The sequence below is a fragment of the Macrosteles quadrilineatus genome, unplaced genomic scaffold, assembly GCF_028750875.1.
Source record: "Macrosteles quadrilineatus isolate MER2022 unplaced genomic scaffold, UCM_ALF_1.0 Scaffold_9__3_contigs__length_116548681, whole genome shotgun sequence".
Lineage (NCBI taxonomy): Eukaryota > Metazoa > Arthropoda > Insecta > Hemiptera > Cicadellidae > Macrosteles > Macrosteles quadrilineatus.
Window position 1 is genome coordinate 328,113 of NW_026542602.1, and position 17,980 is coordinate 346,092.

Genomic DNA, 17,980 nt, shown 5'->3' on the forward strand with positions numbered 1-17,980 from the left:
GCATCCATTTCACCGATATGAGTTTCATAACTGATACATTTTGCCCTTCAAATTACTAAACGACCTCTATTTACAAGAAAATTCATTATTTTATAATATAAACCAAACCATGTCTGTGAGTTTAAAATCGTAATACATTTATTTAAATACAACATTTCTGTATTTCTCAAACAAGGAAACAAGTTGCGTTGGCAATACTGGTCGCGTGATTTCAGATATTATTTTATTCCTAGCTACACATTCTTCTTTTTCATTATGTATCTGTTTAACGTGTGCGTGTGTCGTGTTGTGTTTGTGTTAAATCGTGTGTTTTTAGTGTTTAAAATTCATTTATATACAATCGTTCAGTGTAGTGAAGTGTTATGTACAGCAATTAATGTCTCCTAATACTAATTCTCATTCTCTCTCTACATTTTTACACAAATATACAACTTTCGCATCCCATTCATCATCTAGCATACAACACATTAACTCAAGTCATGCATCCCTCTTGTGATTTAACCTTTTAATATCCGAAATCTTTCGCGTTGTAAACTCTAATCCAAATCGTTACGTTACACAATTATTGTATTACGACCTTAAATCATCCCTAAATAACATACATAAAATAATTAATTCCCTTCTCAATCTCTGAATCTCATCATGTTATCTCATGTTAACTTTTCCCTACATGACTTAACAAGTTAAAATTCCAAGTATTCCCAGTAATGTTTTGCATCTTAACCTTTTTCTTATTTACATTTTCTAGTAATGCGATTATAATACAAAGTACAATTCTTAGACTCGTTTCAATTAACCTGGTTCATATAATTTCAAATCTATTATATGTACCTTCCTAACATCAAGTGGGTCACTAGTTCGTTGTATCAAACATGTTACATCAGTTAACCAATGTATTATGCGAAAAATTCCTATGTATCTGGGGGCTAGTTTCTTACAAAACTTGTTAACTTTGCTACTTAAATAATGCGTTCTGACATATACTAAACAATTTAGCTTAAATGGATGTTTAGTTCTTGAAGCGGAGAATCTCTGACGGTTTCGGTTGAATTGGATACTTTTTCTTGCATTCATTATAGCTTTCTTCAGATTTTCTTTTCTTTCTTCTAAGGTTAATTCCGATGAAATTAGGCTCTTGATGTCCCATAGGTTAGTCAAGGCGCAGCTAGGCTCGTGGTTAAACATCAGTTTGAAGCTACTGGATTTTGTTGAAGAGTTTACAGCTGTGTTGAGACTAATCTGAATTAAATCCAGCTCTGTATCCCATTCAGTTTGTTTATCATGATAAAAACTTCTTAATACGGCTCCTAGGTCTCTAAAAATGCGTTCCGTTTTGTTTCCACTACTTTTATATGCAGGAGTACATCTTTGGCTGATAAAATGTTTAAATAAATATGACTTAAATTGGTTTGATACGAAATAACTAGCATTATCTGTAACAATTGTTTTTGGTATAGAAAAGTTGGCAAATGTCCATTTCAATTTTTCAATAATGGATTTTGAATTGCATTCCTTCAATGTATACAGGGTGATTGATATAAGTGTGCCAGCCGTTTTATTCGAAAACTATAAGAGATATCAAAAAAAGTTAAATGGTAAGTGCCTTGGATTTTTTATTGAAAAAATTATAGTCAAGTCAAAAAAATTATTTTAACCACCATTTTTCCAATATGGCCGCCAACTTTGATTTTTCTTATGGAACACCCTGTATTTTATGATGTATTCTGGTAGAAAAGGTAATTTTAAGACAATTTTATTCTTGTGATTTTTTTCATAAACCTAACCGTTTCAAAGATAATAATGGTTTAAGTTGTGAAATTTTGAATGGTTTTCGAGCAAAACAGCTGGCATGCTTGCTTCGAAACTCTTTCTCATGCAAAAATTTCAAAACTTTAACCATTATTATCTTTAAAACGGTTAGGTTTATGAAAAAAATTACAAGAATAAAATCGTCTTAAAATTACTTTTTCTACCAGAATACATCATAAAATACAGGGTATTCTGTAAGAAAAATCAAAGATGGCGGCCATATTGGAAAAATGCAGGCTAAAATATTTTTTTTGACTTGACTATAATTTTTTAAATAAAAAATCCAAGGCACTTACCATTTAACTTTTTTTGATATCTCTTATAGTTTTCGAATAAAACGGCTGGCACACTTATATCAATCACCCTGTATAGCCAAGTATATCTCGTGAATGCATCGTGTAATGCTAATATATATTTGTTCCCTTTTTTGGAACGTACTAGAGGTCCTAATACATCCATGTATATTGTATCCATAGCATTTTCAGCAGTAATTGAAATTAATTTTCCCTCATATTTTCTTTGTGTACTTTTTGACATCATGCAAATGTTACAAGCTTTTACTTTTTGTGCTATGAAGTTATTTAACTGAGGATGGTAAAAATATTCATTTATTCTGGCAGTAGTTCTTGCAATTCCAAAGTGAGCTCCAAAAATGGTGTTGTGGTAAAATGTAAATATTAGATTAAATAACTTTTCAGGCAAGTAGATCCGTGGTTTATCTTTGCTATTTTTGTACATTAAAATATTGTTCTTCATGAAATAACAGTTACTATGTTCTCCTTTTGTTGTACTAGCTTTTATCTTAGTACAGTCAGCGTCATTATTCTGTTGGTATTCCAATTGTGTGAATGCTAAGGGAATTTCATCTACTAAATTGCAAAAATGTTTATCTTCAATGGATGACTTCGGTGATCTGTTATCTCCTTCATTCATAGATTTTGTTCTAGTGTGATTTTGGGTTGCATTCTTCTTATCAGTTTTGCACTTATTTAATATCATATTTATTTCTTGATGTGACTCCGAAGTTATTTGATCATCTTCATTAGGAGTTTCCGCATATAATCTTGATAAACAATCCGCCAGTATATTTTCGGAACCATGACGAAATTCAACACTGTAATCTAGATTTATTAATCGCTCTACCCAACGAGCTAAACGTCCAATCTTGCGCTTTGTGTTTAGGACATAACTTAAAGCTTGATTGTCAGTAATCAGTTTAAATTTTCTCACTTCCAAATATTGGTGAAAATGTTCCATGGCATAGATAGCGCTTAAGGCTTCCTTCTCATAGATGGAATATTTTAATTCTGCATCTGTAAATTTTCGGGAAAAATATTCTATCGCTAATAAATCTTCTAAGTCATTGGCTTGTAAGAGTACAGCACCAGCACCTATGCTAGAAGCATCCGTTTGTAGTACAAATGGTTTGTTAAAATCTGCCAGTTGCAATAACGGTGGGTTACTTATGTGTTGCTTTAGTTTTTCAAATGCTTCCTGACATTCATTATCCCATTTAAATTTAACACCCTTTCTCTTAAGTCGATGCAATGGCGCGCATATATCTGAGTATCTCGGGATATATCGGCTCCAGTATCCGCACATACCTACGAATCTGCGTACCTGTTTTACTGTGTTCGGTACGGGAAAATCTTTAATGGCCACGGTGCGCTCGGGATCAATGCATATAGTGTTATCTTTTATGCGATGGCCAAGAAAATTTATCTCCCTGCAGAAAAATTTGGCTTTTTCTACATTTACGGTAAGGTTGTTTTGAGATAAGCGGTTTATTACTTCCTTTAAATGCTTTAGATGATCTTCTTTGTCCTTGCTATAAATTACAATGTCATCCAGGAATTTTATTAAATATACAAAGTTTATGTCGTGAAATAAACCATCAAGATAACTTGATAATACGCTGCTACCTACTTGAAGTCCAAAGCTGACTCGCTTATATTGGTATTTACCAAATGATGTGCAAAAAGCTGTTAAATGGCGGCTGTCCTTTGTTAAAGGGCATTGTAAAAATGCTTTGTTCAGGTCTATTACAGAAAAATATCGGGCTCCTTGTAGATGTTGGTATAGGTTATTTAGGTCACCTATAGGGTAATCCATTTTTACGAGTTTCTTATTTAGTTCTGTATAGTTTATAACTAATCGATCCTTTTTGGTGAGGAATGCGGGTGATGAATATGGACTAGTCGATACTTCAATGATATCTTGAGCTAATAAATCGTCAACTATGGTTTTCATTTTTTGTAAGTTTGGTGGACTTAAGTAGTAAGGTCTGGAACTTACTGGAATGTTATCTGTAACTTCAAGTTTCACCTCTAGATTTAATGCAGAACCAATTTTATCTGTGAATACATTTTGATACTTATTTATTAATTCGTTAACTTCCTGTCTCATGTCAGAACAACCAATTAACATTTCATTTAATGATTCATTTTCTTCATTTAATGAATTGTTAAGCTTTATTATTTTTCCAGGCTTATATTTGAAGTAGCAAACATTATTCTCTAAATCAATTATCAGTCCTTTGTTTGACATAAATGGCATGCCTAAAATCATGTCATAGTTGTCATGTTTCATGACTAAAAATTCCTCCCTCCAAGTAAATGAACCAATCTTGATTTTAAATTTACATTTACCCAACACGTTTATTTCGCTATTGTTAGCAGCGAACATGGTACCTTTCCAATTTGTTAATGACTTTACAACCTTTAATTTATTAAGTTGCTTATATAGGTCATGTGTTATGAAGTTTTGGCTGGCTCCAGTATCCAATAAAGTATTTACAATTAAATTTTTATGTACATTGACTTGAATACAAGGTAGCTTATTATTTACATATACTTTCACTCGGTTATGTTTTACGTTCCTGAATTTATTCCAATCCTTTATTATTTTTCTCAACTCAGTTTTATATTCAGGTGATTGATTTTCAGTATTAGATATCTTGGTGTCATCGGGAATACAAGTATTTAAGTTAGTATTACTCAATACTCCCTCATTTATGAGTTTTTTTTTCTTCCTATAACATTGGCTAGCAATATGACCTGTTCTATTGCAATTAAAACATGTTTTAATCCTAGCATCATGATTAGAGCTTGAATAATATGGTCTAGCTTGATTTTGGTGAGGTTTAGAATGCTGATTACACTGAGGTGTGAAATTAGGTCTCAAGTTATTGCTGGTGGGTTGACAATATTGCTGAGGTGTGAAGTTGTGGACTTGAGTTTGGTTAGTAAACATGTTATCCCGTAAGTAATCATTGTATCCAATGTTGTTGAGGCTTATACATAATTGCTCTAGGTCACTGAATGTTTTAGGATTACTTTCAAAAATTATTTGATTCCTAATTTCTGGTCTCAATCCGTTCTTGATGAAACAAATAAGCTCAGGTTCAGATAACTTAGTTTTAAGGATCTGATTGCTTATCTTGACCTCGTTTATGTACAAAGATAACGGTTCATTTGGGTATTGGGGTCTGTATATTAATTCTTGCTTAAGTTTTTCTCTCAATGTTATTGGAATGAAAGTGTTGACAATATCTTCATGTACTTTATCCAAAGTTATTCCCTGTATTTTCCCTTGTAATATTTTTGTACTGAGGGGAGGTTGCGAATAGCTTGGCAAAATTTCATAAAGTTGGAAGTCTGTTAAATTGGTTTCAGATCTTATTTTAACCAAATTTCTTAAAAATGCGAGTAATGGGTTTATGTCAAGTCCATTTGTGATTGTTATATTATGTAAATAAGCTTCAGCTGGGTTAGATAACTTATTGAAAATACTTAGATTTGGATTTGAGTTTGGAGCTTGCTGTGAGTTTAACATAGCTATTTGAATTGATGGGTCTTGCACATTTACTGGAATCATTGGGTAAAAGTTTGGGTTAGCTTCAAGTGTAGTTTTAGCTTCATTAACTATTACTTGATTTTGTTTAATGGGAGTGGAGCTTTCATTGGATGTTGTCATTACATTTACATCTAAATCTGATTTAGCATTTATTTCCTCTTCTTCTAATAATGATTTATTTAGATTTTCTTGATAGATTTCTAAATCCTGATCAGATATTTTATTTTTAACTATTAAAAATTTCTCTGACAGATCTCTTATCTTTGATTCTAGCTGCTCTAGTGTGATAGCTAAACTTGGGATGACTTGACATTGTTTTAGGTTAGTGATTCTTAACTGTACATGACTTAATTTAGCCTTTATCTTAGCTATTTGTAGGTTAGTAGGATTTTCTTCAGCTTGTTCAATCAATAACCCTAGTAAGTCTATTTTGGCCTGTACTGTGTTAAATTCTTCATTTACACTAAGTTTGCCAGTTAAGTTAGATATATCTGGCAATGTACTTATAATACACCGTAGTTCCTTTCTTAATGCTTCTACATTATCATGTGTAGATTCTTGATTTCTACACAAAATCTCATATTTGAGTTCGTCCTTACTCAAATAATTAATATTGAATTTTTCCATTACGGAAAATTATTATTCAATTTAATTCACCATTTAATTTCCCTGTGATTATTATGCTTGAAATATAATCACTTCATATAATATTGACAGTCTGATTTGTATTTAGCTTGAAGTTTGCTTGTTAAATAAATATTTAATTTTTTTAAATTTGGCAAGTTGACAAGTTAGCAGAGTTGCGCACTTTTTTGTACCGCAAGCCTTGAACCAAGTGCTTGCATTTGATGGTGAAATGATTAATTGCATAATTTGCACTTTTTGTTCAAACACTTGATGATATAGGGTAATATACAAGATGTTTTAGATAGCAGCAGTGTTGGTTCCCTATGTATCACTTTGCCCAATTATATGCCAATTTTGGAACAAACAGTACTTTACTATTTAATTTTGCCTTGTCTAGCCTTTTTAAATATTAAATATTATTTTCTTCTTCAGATATTCATAGGCTATACTACAATTGGTTAAATGGTGAGCAATCAACGATCTTCATAGTAATATACATGACATTTAATTAAATCAAATTCTTCCCTTCTAAGTACATTACTTCTTGTAACTAATTACTTCTAATATAAATGAGAACAGTCTTACTTTAGTCAGTAGACTTGCAAATATAGCACCGGAATGGTACCCCAGGGCTCGGATTCGAGTTGTCAAATTGGTAGCCACAGCACACTTGAAACTCGTTCTGGAAATATGTCCAGAAAATACTAGTAAAAGGTAATCATTATTTTAATATTAGAGCATTTTAAAATATATTCACACCTTTCACAGCATGTGATTTCCTGACCAAAACAATCATGAATAGTACTGTGACAATTGTTACTTTACATTTTAATTTAACAGTTTCTCAAGGTGAAGTTATATAAAATCATCACATAATTATTAATTCAAACATATTAACATTAATTAGCATAGCTTGAATAATATTTAATTAATTTTCAATATTTGTGAAACATGTGCTTTTTATACAATCTGTAACAGGAAATTGACTTTGTATTTACATTACAATATTACACTTTGTGATGACTTGCAAAAATATGAATTCATTATTTATGACCATATAAGAGTCTTGATACCTGAAATACAATACATTATACATTTGTTCAACTTAATATTATAATTAAATAATTTGTAGCTTACATGACAACGAGTGTGTGTTTGCTATGGGGCCCAGACATGAACTAGAACTGAACTAATGACTTTACCATGAATCTCATCTTTGACCAAGGATGATAACAGCTGATTTGCAGGATAGCCAACAGGTTAGAGTGATTTGCTCTTCTTAACCAAACAACAAATTATATCATATACTGTATTTTATCCTAAGTGCTCATTTAATTTACTTTGTTTTAAAATGATGAAAATTAAAATATTTACATAGTAGTACAATAGTGAGTAGTTAGTAGTCAGTAAGTCAGTAGTCAGTAATCTGTAGTCAGTAGTCGGTAGTCGGTTGTCAATAGGTAATAATCGATATTTGGTAGTCAATGGGTGGTAGTAATCAAGATGTCCGGAAAATGTGCTCAAATAGGGGTGTGTTCCGGGAAGACGTCTTTAAAACGACTTGTTCTCCTGTTTCGGATCACAGTTAATTGCTACAATCATGACAGTAAATTAATGGGTCAGGAGCTAGTAGAGAGACACTAATTATCCAATATTAGTCACATACTGTACACAATCAGGCATGCAATACATCACATACACGTGCCTAATTAGTTCAAATGGAATTTGAATTAGAAAATTACAACAATTATTATACTACCTTAGAATTTAGGAAAATTAACTTTAATAATTTAGTTAGTCATTTTTTCTAATTTTTTAGACTAATAACTCAAAAGAAGAGATGAACGAACTTTAGAGTTATCAGATATTTTCACCTTAAAACTGTAATTAGCTTTTTTAGAAATAAGTTAAATCAAATAAGGGTGTTTAAAGCAAGTTAAATATATAAAGGGCGGGGGGGGGGGGTTATTGATGATAAAAGTGTGAGTAGGCTTGGTATGAAAAGTATCTCCACCATTAAAATCAGTTGTACTTTATTCGATTTCAACACATAAAGAAATCCATACATTTAGGAAATCACCGCATGAAATACAAGATTCGTGAAAAATGTCACGCCAAACCAACGATTAACACGCAGCTTTTGCCGCATAACACCTGACCAAATCAGCAATGTTATGCGGCAACTACAAGTAGGGGTAAATTATTCAACTAATCGATCATTCAGGGCGTCGGCCAAGAAACAGCTTAGCCTGAGTGTTATAAACAATAACAAATCATCAGTGACCTGAACACAGACTTATTTATATTCTCAACTGAAGTTTTAAGGATAAAGCTTTGGCCATGATGTAGAACCAATGAGGTGAAATATGACATTCTGTGGAATGCAGTTTTATTTATGGATAGCGTTCTTTTGTTACTATATTACCACAACAGCTTCACCTTTCTTTGAGGTTAAAGCGAAACTACAGAGTTTGAGTTTGAATTCATATGCTGTTTGAGAACTTGAAACTATTGTATAGCTTTTCATGTTGTGGTATATGTATTGCAGAGAATTTTTCCCTTGCCTAAGAAACGACAACGAAATGAAGTTACTTTTTTCGTATTCAAAGCGTAGTCTCTAGTGAGTAGTAATAGTCAGGAATCGGTAGATAATATGAATTTTTTGAACATGATTAGGTTTGCAAGTTAATTTAGAATCTTTGATTATTGCGGACATTTCCCATCACAATAGTAAAAAACAATACACAACGTTTTGGGATCTGGAATCTGATCCCGTCCTCAGGTGAAACAACTTTACCAACACATTACAACTAACAACACACAAACGCCCAACCTAAGTTGGAATACTCTAGCAGTCAAGTCATGATACAACATGCAAAGATAGAAAGTCATTTGGGAGTAATTAAAAGCAATGACTATATTATTAGACTAGTATTAACAGTAGATTGGATTATTTTTACTTGGTGCTTAGTCATTAGTAAGTAGTCAGCAATCGATAGAAATTAGCAGTCATAATCCAAAGCAGAGGAGACTACTCTAGGAGTTTTAAATTTCAGAAGTCCTTAAAACTTCTTACTATTCACCGGGTTTCAATCCCAATCACTGATAGACTACATACCAAAGAAAACTAAGTTAAGCCAATTTTTATTTACATAGAAAGTATAATGAGCCGCCGACAGGGTGTTCAACAATACAGATCCAGCATTCTTAACAAAGTTTTTTGATGCTACGAGAAACAAAATATATAATTACTTGTATGATATGTATATATTATATGTAATGCTATATTTCACAATAACCTTTTTGGTGTGGCTTGGTCATACATTTGGCGTATTGAACACAAATAAATAATTTACCATGCGAGTAGCTAATTTTAACTACGCAAATTCCAAAAATCTTGAAAAGGCTGTAATTTTTCACAGGATGAAATGGATAGTACTAGTGCATACTTTTGCTATATTTTGATAATACTACGATTTATTATACGTAGCCCACGTTTCATACGCGAGTCAACCCATATCTAAAGCAATATAAAAGAAGAGGTCTCTTAGATTTATGCAGTCTGTGCATGCAATAAATCCCGATAGGAAAAGAAGAGTATACGACAAATCTACACGTTTAAACAATATTAGTATTCCAAGTCAAAAGTGTAAAATACAAGAGTATGAAGCTGCATCTTATGAACAACAGAATGTTGGATTTTGCCTCATTGTTCTTAAATCAAGGACACACCTTATAATACGTAGTTCAGTTGTGTATTCAGATGCGACCACACTATCTATACACGCCTATATATTTTAGCTATAGCCTATATGTTTTAGCTGTTTTACAAAAATGTTAATATTGGAGGCTGAAAGCTACGTTTTGCTGTCCATACCAGCTGTCATCGTCATTTGGCCATCAAGTAGGTTTTTACATCCATAGGGTCAAAAATCAGCTGTTCGCTTATTTACTTATTGTCGGGACCACATAAGTTTGCAGTTGAGGGAGGAGCCTATTTACGGGTTTGAATGAACCAATGAGAACCGTGTGGTGTTGCCAAATCTAATAAATACCAGCTGATTTGAAAATATTGTTTCGTATATTTTATTAGTGCGATGTGGCAACGTTGCACTAGCCTTGTCTTGTGATTGGCTGCCACCAACTGCAAACTTACGTGGTCCCGACTTTAAATTATTAATCTTTCTATCTATATATTAATAGACAAGCTTGTTTCTTTAAAACCTTTTTTCTCAGCTCGTGTACATCGCAGGGAAAATCTACGCATACTGTTAGAAAGATATTTTCCTGTAGGTGTGCAGAATCCCTTTACAAATTAAAACAGGCTAGAAAATAAGCACAAAATGAATTAATATTTTTTTATTAACATGGCCCTTATGTGTTGCCATGCTGGTGACGAAATAACAACGAAATATAAACAGAAAATCAAAACAAATGAAATAAATTCCTATCATATGTTTTACAACACGCTGTAAACAGCTTGGGGTGAAAATAGAGAAGTCCGTACAATACATATTTTTGGTCGAGTTTTCGACCACTGTACGACCTCTAGTGTCGTATTAAATACGCACGCAGTGGCATTGCAATAGATTTGTGTTCTTGCGCTGCCTACCAACTATTTATTATTATTTCTGCTGATTTCTTTAATATTTCTTCACATAACCTTTAAAGTTTTATTTGTGTTGACTATTAAGTGTACATTTATTGTATACATTTTCTCAATTGTATAGTGTGGTGAAAAATAGTGTTCGTGCCACGGGCCGAAAGGGTTTTGCAGCGACTTCGTCTCGAACTTAAAAATAATCTAGAGCCAGCAAAACCTCATTTTCGGCCCTAGGTACGAAATATACTATTGTGTCTGTTTATAGAAAAAAAAAAACTCGTGTGTAAACCTGAACTGTTCCTTGGCCGACTGCAATGATATAATTCTTAAACATGTCTGGTTATTTGTAACAAGAAATTACCTAAAATAAAGTTACATTTAATGCTGCCGAGAGTAATTTTGTATATTTGGACTGGAGTAAAATTCCAGCTCGATGTCGCTATTGTGTTCTATTACATACAACCAGTGTTTTCTTGATTATAAATAGAGTTTATACTTTTCTAATTGAAGAAACTAAGTGACAGGTACAATATGCCTAGAGCTGGATTATATTTTACAGTTATTATTCTGATTTCCCTTATAAATAATGTGAATCTATTAAGGCCATTAAGGGAGAATTTATTTATCTTATGTCTCATCATTTAACAAAAAACTACAAGGGAGAATACAAAGTTGAAGTAGCACACTATAAGTTTCTCATTCAAATCTAACTCTTGTTTAAAAATAGCTGTAGATCCATAGGGATGTCTACTTAGGTATACAAAACCCAATAATACAAAGGAGTGACCTAATGTTTACCATATAAGAATAAAGAACGTTTATTTATGTAATAAAGTTGAGATACAATATATCATTGGATCAGGTGAGCATCGATAAGTAAGGAGGAACCAATAAAGTTAAGCTGACGTCATCACGTCACCATCAGCCCACTGGTTGCTTGGCTGCTTGATGTACAGACATGAAATGCGATATACGAATATTATACAACTAGCAGTTACCCGGTGTGCGTTGTTGCGCTTAAACAGTTTTTGTTTTAAATAATAATTTGTTCTGTACGATAAATAATAAAAATGTAGGCCATACCAAAAACAGCAAAAAAAACCTACAAACCAGTTGGTGAAAGTAAACATCTGCATTTAAATTATATTTAGGGTAGAAGGGGGGAATTGGGCATTAGGGGTAATTGGGTATGAACTTTTTTGAAATTTTTTAAAAAATACATGCTTTTTATTAGAAAAAATTCAAAAATCTGTAGTGATAGCTAGTTATGTTTTATAAACCTCAAATTTATTTTAGGTTGTTATCTTGAAATTGAAACGAGTTAAAAAATAATTTGTTCACCCCTTACGTTTTTCAATTTTTAAAGTGCCTATCAAACTTGGCCCGAGTAACCTTGGAAACACTATAAAAATTTCAGTTACTGCAAAATATTTACTTTTATCTCATAAGAGCAAAGTATACATACTAATAGTAATTTTCTGAAGTTTAGGAATTTTTAAATTTACTTTTAAGTGAATTTTTTAGGGGTTGAAAATGTTAATACCCAATTGCCCCCTCATGGGAAAATGGGTACTATATTTTTTTGCCTGATAACAATACATCTGTTATTTTTTTAGTTAGAATATGCTTTTAGGGGGTAGTTAGGAATTGCTTTAGGTTGGTATGACATCTGTGCATTGAACATTAAAGAAATTGTGGCTTAGTACCCAATTCCCCCGTCACATCGGCTTAGAGGCAGAAGACCATAAGAGTTTTTCAAAGTTTTGTCTTCTTATAACTTTTTTTTGTAATAAGTTAGAATAATCCAACTTGTATTATGTTTAAGTATGTCTAAGAAGCTACAATTAATACAATTTTTACAACCCTAGGTTATAAGGATTTATTACAAAGAAATATCTTTGAAAAACTGTAAAGTTTTCAAAAATTAACTTTAACGCTCTATAAAATTGTCAAAAATAATGATAAGAGACTAAAACTTGTCTTAAAATGCTTATTTGTGTTTTCTTAATAAGACCCATTTTCCCAGAATTTTTAATAGGTCATTTTAATGTATAATAGGTGTAGTACCCAATTCCCCCCTTTGGGGTAATTGGATATGAAAAATATATATATATTTTTTTAATAGAACAAAATAACTTGCAGGTCTGAAAATAAGTGAAAGGATGTCTATTGGAAGCCTTTAAATGAAGGCGTAAAAGTTGTAAAGTGATGCAATTTGTTTTAGCATACAAAGTACATTTTACAAAACCTAGTACCCAATTCCCCCCTTCTAAAAAATGTTGTTCCAAAAGTCTGACATTGGACCCCTTAAAACCCTCTGGGGCGGAGCCCTTTTGACGGATCTGCACCAAACTTCACACAAACCATCCTTTAATAATGCTTAATAATGACTGAAAGTTTCATTACAATCTGTCGAGTGGTTTCGGAGTCCATAAGGTACACACATACATACATGCATAGTTCCTCTTTTATAGACATAGATGTCTAATTTTTAATACACCAGTAAACTTGATTTTAAATTAAAGCAAAGTATACAGTAGTATTCAGTACTAGTATGTGCTCTATGGATTGTAGACGGTTTAATATTGCTAGCAATAAAACCCATTTATGCGTTATACGTTTTATATACTGTATATATTTTTATATATTACTTATATATTTTCGATCATCCTTAAGTGTTTGTATACATTGCAGTTAAAAGCCTATGTTGTTCATGGTAATATATTACGCAAATATTTCTGGCAATTGAAACAGCTGATCAAACAGCTGATATTAGTCAGTAACAAAGCTGCAAATGGTATCTTCCTCCATTCTACATTCACATTCTTTCTTATTGTAATAATAATAAATGTTGAAATTAGATAAGAAAGTACATTATTCCAACGGGTGTAGATTTTCATTATCTAGCTCCTTGCAGCTTATTGCAATCATAGGTGATATTTAGGGCCCACCCTCTATTTATCACCGATGATACAACTTGGACCTCCCTTGACCACGCTACATGCCGTGACGTTGGAATGTTACATACAGTGGAATCACAATTTCTTCTTTGTTTTGGAATGTAAAAGAACGTCGAAGTGGTAATAGTGCTCGCCTTCACATACCTGAGTTTATTTGATCTCGGATATTATAAATCCTGTAAGCTCTATAAGCTGAGTTATTAAGTTATCATTGGGGTTTGTTGAAAAATAAGGGTCTAGTAAAAAGGTTTTAAACCGTTCCATTATAAATTTTCGACAATAAACACAATATAGTTAAGAATGTAAATACGCGTTTGTGAAGGATAGAATGAAACCAAACCTTTAATTAAATCAACCAGAGCTAGTTTATGTATGTATTAAAATGTATCGAAAACTAGATATTACATATTTGTTACATTTCTATTTCTTCCTTATTGTCAGTCCTAATGTTCATTTTCTTCTTTCCTTGTTTAATGTCATATTTCCACTAATCAGATTCAAATCCACTCTACTCTGTAGTGGAATGATGAAAAATAAATTGGATATGTACGATGCCAACATAATAGTTTTATTTATTTAATTATATAATACTACAAAACAGCATATGCCAAGTACATTTTAGGATTGAACATGCATGGATAATGTTTACAAGAGTAATTCATAGTGCAAACTTATAACTAGGGGAAAATGTCTTTTTCGTACAGTTACCTAACAATGTACCTGTTCTCTGACTGATTTGAGAAAGCAAAGTGGCCAATTCGCTCATCAGTGAGACAATGTTAAAATTGTCTCACTCTAATTACTTTGTCTCACTCACTCCAGATTTGCAACGTGAAGGTACGAAATAGTGAGCGCGTAACATGCAGACAAGGTCGTACGCGCGCGAAATACGTTGGCAGCACTAGCTGTATATCAGCTGGTCAGCTGTTGTACTGTTGTAACATTTCATATTAAAAGTTCACTTCTGTGTAAAAATATGTTACTTTTCTTTACCAATTTATTTGTTTATGGTAACTGTAGGAAAAATATAATGTGCAACTCGAGTGCAAAGTGCAATTGCCTCACTCGAGAAACCATTCGTGAGTAAGTATTTCTCTCGAGTGAGTCAATTGCTCACTTTGCTCACTAGTTGCACAAATAACTATTGTAATGTCATTATTGAAACAATATCAAAAATATAAATATAAGGATGACAATATTTAATTAGATTACAACAAGAACTGTTCTATTGACGGTAAAGGAGAGTTGCAGGGAGTGCAGAATGAAATTTGTAACGACTAATATCAGCTGTTTCTAAGCAATGTCCGATTCACAAGGACAGCTGGGTCCAATTTCAAACCATTACAATTTTTTTTATATCGCGATCGAACAGGTGATCTTTTGATTACCATGCGATCTATAACCACTCCAGCTATAATGTTATTTAATTTAATATAATTTAATATCATGGTAAAGTAATTAGTAAACATTTAAAGGCAGAGGAAGACTCGTGCTCAGACTAAGGACCTCTAAGCCTAGGAGTCAGGAACCGCTGTTAATGAGCCCTCACTAGAAGAGCCTCTTCGTCTCCGTCATTTGCCGTCTTCTTCTTCTCCTTTATTCTCATTTTCTTCTTCTCTTGATTAAGTTTTGTACCAGTATTGATTTAAATAGGTGTGACACTAAACTGTCGAATTTTCTATTTGTCTCTGTTGATTTATTATATTACTTTCTTGCTATAAACATTTATTTGAGGATATAATAGATTTACGATTAATTCTATGTAATGAGTACACAATTTCTTTTTTCCTAACATGATCCACCAACCTAAATCACGGGTTTTCCATTTTTACAATGACTTTATACACGATCTTATTGGTTATTTCTGGTTTTATATTCATACCTTCTAGACCAAACATTTTCCTAAATATATTTTTAACACTATCAACTTTTTCTTCGGTTGGTTATAATGTTTCTGATCCATCCTAGGATTGAACTAGGATTGATCAACAAATATTTATCTTAGTTATCCTAAGTTTATTTTTTGTTCTTGGAAAACAATTTTAAATTTAAATGTCCATAAAATAATAAACATTGCCAATTAAAGTTGGAAAAAAGGTTACATTATTTTTATCCTGTAATGACAAAGGTCTCTAAACTTTTATAATAGTTTTTATCTTGTCATAGACTTCGGTACAATTAGACTGCTCATCTTGGTAAAATCCAAAGACCATTTTAATGTGTGTTTTGTATTGGTAATGTTTAGAGTGTGCCCATATGGTCTAGTTTCTCTTTTAATTTATAGGAAACCATTCAATCTGTAGATTTTACAATTTGTGCTTTTCTGTTTGGTAATAATGCCACGGGACCAGCTCTTGTTTTTATAACACTTTATTTATTTAAATTAGTTTTAAAATTAAATTAATACCAAACAACAATGCGTAGACAGTAAAACACCCCACTTAAAATTGGTTTTAGCTAATTCTTAAGGATGTAAAATCTATATGTTTAATTTATTATAGTACTATGATACCATATATTATCCACTGTTATACAAACCTAACCACGATTCAAGTCAAAAAGTTTAAACACGTACCATTTCGTTTCTGAGTAACCTATTTATCACGTTGCATGTTCAAGCCCCTACTTCATGCAACAAGCAACTTTTCCCGTGACTTGAGGTTCCCGATAGAAATGCAGGTCACTTATAATTAATGTGTAAAACTTATAACTTTGCTAACTTTGTCCACGTAAGTTGGTTCATCGACCTATCAGATTCCGTGTACAACATCACGTGACCAAACAACAATCATTTGGTCGTTAACCCATTGGAACAGCTGATTTCTCTTTTATATGTTTGTCGCTTTGACGCACGCGACGACAGTTGGATCTCTTTATTGGCGATGTTACGTGTTTGGTGTGGTTTGGTAATGCCATTAATACATGTGAAATAATATAATTCTTTAGTAAAATATGTCAGTCAAAATGTTATTTTACTTGAAAGCAATTTTAACTTACAGAAATGTGTGGTAGGTTTTTGGGACATGATGATGGATGTGCAGAACATCTATTACCTATGTTGTGCAAAAAGGAGAAGACCGTGAATTTATTGATTACAAACGGAATGATGAAACATTAAAACTGCGATGGAATATTTTTTTATTAAAAACGATTAAACTGAGGTTTTTTTTAATTCGAAAGAATCAAATGGAATACAAGGCACACATCTGTTATTTAAGTTTTTTGGATTTGTATTCTTTTCCGTTTCTGATTCTGGGCTGAATATTTCGAGATGTAGTTATTTTTTAATTTATTTACTTTGAATATTGATATTATTGGTTCGTCTTGTTCGTAGTAAAAATATTTTATCAACATATTCAGAAGTAATTGGGAGTTTCAAAATTGTGTTTCACTTAGGCTACACATTTTTTTGCTCTAAGACGCTAGGCACGAGCCTGGGATTGTTTTTTACATTACTTTGGCTAGACCTAGGGGTTGAGGCATTATCACTTAGATGAAATCCATTGGTGATTTGGCGGGATTTGAACCGAGGAACCTCGGGAACCGAAGACCCGCGCTCTATCCACTAATATAAACCAGTTCGCTCCGCTCGCTTACACAACGCTTACACCTTGAGTACCTATAGAATGATAAAGAGAATAAGCAAGTGAATGAAAATGTATTCAAGGTTTCACCATAAATTACTCCCTTGTAGTTTTGGCATCTTTATTATTGGCGGAAGACATTTTTCATCGTATCTCTGTCTAGTAGGCGTAAAATGTATTTTCATATTTACTATTCATTTCTTGCTGTTTTGCCTAATATTTGTTAACTTTAACTTATCTAATGGCATAACAACCAAAGTCTATTGTGTAAGCTGTAAAGTCTACCCTTGAATAAGCGGAAAACACGTTTTCTGCATTAACGCACTCTACACTTACCGGACCTGAAAGAAACGCATATTATAACAGTATTCATGCTATTCTATTGAACAAGAAATCGACTTGCAAAAGCCAAAATCTATGGTTTCACTGAATTCATAGGATTGAATTTAGTTCATGTATTTGGTAGTTTTATTTATACAGGGTGAATTTTAAATGAGTTCCCCCCCTACTTTTTTCTACATTTCTTAAGATATCATCTCCGG

The 17,980-nt window shown here is 32.4% G+C and overlaps 1 protein-coding gene and 1 long non-coding RNA gene across 2 annotated transcripts in view; one reads left to right on the top strand and one right to left on the bottom strand.

Moving 5' to 3' along the window:
• The window catches only part of LOC129004237 (dual specificity protein phosphatase 22-like), a 51,383-nt gene that overhangs the window by 16,696 nt on the left and 16,707 nt on the right, over positions 1 to 17,980 (top strand). The gene's annotated exons all lie outside the window — the stretch shown is intronic.
• LOC129004239 (uncharacterized) lies at positions 6,778 to 7,659 on the bottom strand. Its single transcript, XR_008491687.1, has 2 exons — positions 7,429 to 7,659; positions 6,778 to 6,973 (listed from the first exon to the last, which is right to left on the bottom strand). It is a non-coding gene; the product is annotated as an uncharacterized LOC129004239 (long non-coding RNA).